The sequence below is a fragment of the Peromyscus leucopus genome, chromosome 6 (assembly GCF_004664715.2).
Source record: "Peromyscus leucopus breed LL Stock chromosome 6, UCI_PerLeu_2.1, whole genome shotgun sequence".
NCBI lineage: Eukaryota > Metazoa > Chordata > Mammalia > Rodentia > Cricetidae > Peromyscus > Peromyscus leucopus.
In genome coordinates, this window is record NC_051068.1 from 44,466,684 (window position 1) to 44,471,145 (window position 4,462).

The 4,462-nt window shown below is 43.8% G+C and overlaps 1 pseudogene; it reads right to left on the bottom strand.

Annotated features, from left to right (window-relative positions):
- Window positions 1–3,334: 3,334 nt before the first annotated feature.
- LOC114706307 lies at window positions 3,335–3,946 on the bottom strand (annotated as a pseudogene).
- Window positions 3,947–4,462: the final 516 nt, after the last annotated feature.

Here is a 4,462-nt window from a genome sequence, read left to right on the forward strand (position 1 = left end):
GGTTGGTGTAAAGTTCGGGTGAAGAATCACCTGTAGAGCTCTTAGAGCAGCTGCTGGTGGCCCCTGATAAACACTAGATACCTGTTACTGAGAATGTTCAACTTGACTACTCAAAATATAAATGTTCTCACAGTATGAATGTATACAGGACTAACCTATGAGCAGGGAATTCTAGGGTGTCCTCTGCTTTTGCATCAGCAGAATTTGCATCTGGCGGTTGACACCATTTGTAAGCCTTCTGCCAGCACACCAGGTAAATGCACGACTGTGTTACTCAGTTCAGGTTGCTGCAACAAAATACCATAGATCACAGATGAGGTGGTTCAAACTGCAAACATTTATTTAAGTTCTGGAAACTGGGAAGTTCATGACCAAGGTAATAAAGACTTGGTGGCTGGAGAAAGCTCACTTTTTCACTTATAGACCATGCTCTCTTATGGTAGAAGGAGGATGAGAAAGCTCACTTGGTTCTGTAAATGGCACTAATCCCATTCATCAGGCCTCCACCTTCATGAACTAATTATCTTCCAGAGCCCCATCTTCCAATGCCATCACACTGTTGCTCAGAATTTCAAAAAAAAGTATTTTGAAGTATACAATTAGTTTATCACAATGGTGTTATTTTTTGGGGGGGGGTGCTGATGATAGATTTATTTTTGTGTCCCTAAGAAACAATGACACCAGGGACATCTCAGAACAGCCTGTCATGTCCATTTACACACTGATACAATGTGTTAGACATGACAGCCTATGCCCTTTTATCAAACAATGCACTTAATTTTGAAATGTGGAAATGCGGGTTTCTCTTTAATGCCTTCACTTAATTTTTAGAAGACAGTGAAAGTCTCTCCAAAGGGATGATGCTGTTCTGTGTTGAACCCAGCTGTGCCAGATGAAGCTCTCTCTTCACTTGTACCTTACAGTCCACTTGCTGGTTGCTGTTCCACCCACCCTCTTAATTACCAGCCTGATCATTTTAGTAGCAAAATGAAAATGCAGTCATAATGTCATAGTGCTGATAGAATATTCTTTGTTTTAATTCAGCATAACTCTTAAAGCCATATTATCATGTGCAGCTGAAAGAAGTTAATCATCAAATAACTTTCTTCTTGTTTCCTTGGGGAACATCACTGTTCTGCTTTGAAAACCCTCCCTCCCCTGAGATTGAATGTTGCACTTTAAATTTTTGCCCCGACTTTAGGATGAGTCATCTGATCCTTATGTCCTCAGCCACTTCTGCCATGACTAAGGTTGGCATTGTCCTCTTGCTCCACCTCCTTGGCCATATCTTGACCTATGGTGCAACCGGCCAACTGTTGTTAAATTGACACAAAGGATTTTCTCATGCCTGACACAGGAAGAGAGATAAGATGTATGGAAACTCCCCACCTCTGATGTGGGTCCTCAGAGGCGCCAGTCTTCTGAGGTTCAGCAAAACCCAACCTGAGGCCTGAAACTCAGGGCAACAACAACCCAAGCTCTCCAACATCTGATTGTGGCTCTCAAACCCCAGATAGCTTCCACACCTGTCTCCAGCATCCCGGGAAATTCTTTCTGATACTCTCCAGAGCTCTGGAATTGAGAGGGCCTTAGGGGACTAGATGTAGGTAGGTGCACTTATATCTCAAAAATCTTAAGAACAAAATCAAGTTAGCAGTTGTTTGAGAATTAAAGTAGTCATGAGCCAGACACTGTCAAAACCAGAAGAGATGCAAGAGATTCCTTTTTTATTATTTTATTTTTAATGATTTATTCATTTTTATTTATGTCTGTAAGAGGATGTTGGATCTTCTGGAGTTACAGATAATTGTGAGCTGCCATGTGAGTGCTGGGAACTGAGCCCAGGTCCTTTGAAAAAGTAGACAGAACTCCTAACCACTGGGATGTCTCTCCAGCCCCAAGAAATTCTTTTTAGCATCATGAGCTTTGGCCTGTTTAGACTATACCAGGAAGCAAAGTAAAGAAATTCCTTGATTGGCTTATAGAGGAATATTTAGATATTGTTTGTGGATGTCTCCCTAGTCAGAGGCCAGGTTTCTTTCTTTCTTTCTTTTTTCCTTTTATTTTATTTTACAATACCATTCAGTTCTACATGTCAGCCACGGATTCCCTTGTTCTTCCCCCTCCTACCCCCTCCCCTTCCCCCCAGCCCACACCCCATTTCCACCTCCTCCAGGGCAAAGCCTCCCCCGAGGACTGAGATCAACCTGGTCGACTCAGTCCAGGCAGGTCCAGTCCCCTCCTCCCAGACTGAGCCAAGCGTCCCTGCATAAGTCCCAGGTTTCAAACAGCCAACTCATGCAATGAGCACAGGACCCAGTACCACTGCCTAGATGCCTCCCAAACAGATCAAGCCAATCAACTGTCTCACCTATTCAGAGGGCCTGATCCAGTTGGGGGCCCCTCAGCCTTTGGCTCATAGTTCATGTGTTTCCATTCGTTTGGCTCTTTGTCCCTGTGCTTTATCCAACCTTGGTCTCAACAATTCTTGCTCATATAAACCCTCCTCTTTCTCGCTAATTACACTCCCGGCGCTCCACCCGGGGCCTAGCCGTGGATCTCTGCATCCAGATTCCTCAGTCCTTGGATGGGGTTTCTGGCACGACTATTACGGTGTTTGGCCATCCCATCACCAGAGTAGGTCAGTTCCGGCTGTCTCTCAACCATTGCCAGCAGTCTATTGTGGAGGTATCTTTGTGGATTTCTGTGGGCCTCTTTAGCACTTTGTTTCTTCCTTTTCTCATGTGGTCTTCATTTACCATGGTCTCCTATTCCTTGTTCTTCCTCTCTTTTCTTGATCCAGCTAGGATCTCCGCTCCCACAGGCTCTCTTTCCCTCAACCCTCGCTCTTCACTACTCCCACTCATGTCCAGGTTGTTCATGTAGATCTCAGCCATTTTTCCCGTCATTGGGCGATCCTCGAGTCTTTCTTGGGGTCCTGTTTTCCAGGTAACCTCCCTGGTGATGTGAGTAGCAGTCCAGTCATCCTTGTTCCACCTCTAGTATCCTCCTATGAGTGAGTACATACCATATTTGTCTTTCTGAGTCTGGGTTACCTCACTCAGGATGATTTTTTCTAGATCCATCCATTTGCCTGCAAATCTCATGATGTCATTGTTTTTCTCTGCTGAGTAGTATTCCATTGTGTATATGTACCACAATTTATTTATCCATTCTTCAGTTGAAGGGCATCTAGGTTGTTTCCAGGTTTTGGCTATTACAAACAATGCTGATATGAACATAGCTGAGCAAGTGCTCTTGTGGTATGATTGAGCATTTCTTGGGTATATGCCCAGGAGTGGTATAGCTGGATCTTGGGGGAGATTGATTCCCAATTTTCTTTTTTTTAAGGTATGATCATTTATTTGTTACCCATAAAGACTTATTTTTGACTGGACTCAGACTTAGAAGTAGAAGCTCTCAGAGAGGACAGCCTACGTCTCTTGGCAATCTGTTCCTGGCGCTTTTCTTTGGCTTCCTTCATTCTCTTGGCCAAAAGTTTAGCATATTCTGCAGCCTCCTCCTTGTTTTTCTTGGTTCATTGTTTCTTCAGAGCAATACGACAGCATTTGTGCTATAGGACATGTGGAGTAACAAGACGCTGAATCTTGGGTGCTTTGGTCCTGGGCTTCTTACCTTCTTTGTTCAACAGCTTTCTGACCACGTATTGGCAGACATCATCTTCTTTAGAGAGATTAAAAAGCTTTCGGATTCTGCTAGCTCTTTTAGGTCCCAACCGATGAGGCACAATAGTATCTGTCAGTCCAGGAATATCCTTCTCTCCTTTCTTTACAATAACCAAGTTGAGAACACTGAGATTGGCATCCACGATGCATCCTTGAACAGATTTGCGCTTCCTCTCTCCAGTTCTCCTTGGTCTATAACAAGAATGCCCCTTACTCAACAGCAGGCGCATTCTGCCATGGGTCAACACACCTTGCTTCATGTTGACACAGTCTGACTGCCTAGGAGGCACCACAAAAAATACAGAGGCTAGATTTCTGATTGGGTAAATGCACTTTCACTTTACCATTTACGCTGAGCTGGTCTTTGGTTTGCTTACATGGGAACCATCTCGGTACTAGAATCATCTTAGCTTTAATGGCCTCCTGACTAATTTATTTTTAAATTCAGGCTATATTAAACATTCTTTGGCCAAATACACTAGGCACCCATTTCTGTCTTAAGTATTGTGTGGAACAAGCCAAGCTCAGTAGGTATATAAGTGACTTCATTCACTCCTACAGCCACTGCTTACCTGTTCTGTAGGGTGGTTCCTGCTGTGGGATGTCCTGTATGCTGTAAATATATGTTGCTATGATTGATTGATAAATAAAATGCTGGTTGGCCAGTAGCCAGGCAGGAATGATAGTGGAGGCTGGACAAGGAGGAGGAGAATGTTGGGAGTAGAAGGCTGAGGCAGAGAGACACTGCCATAAAAAGCAAGATGTAAGGTACCAGT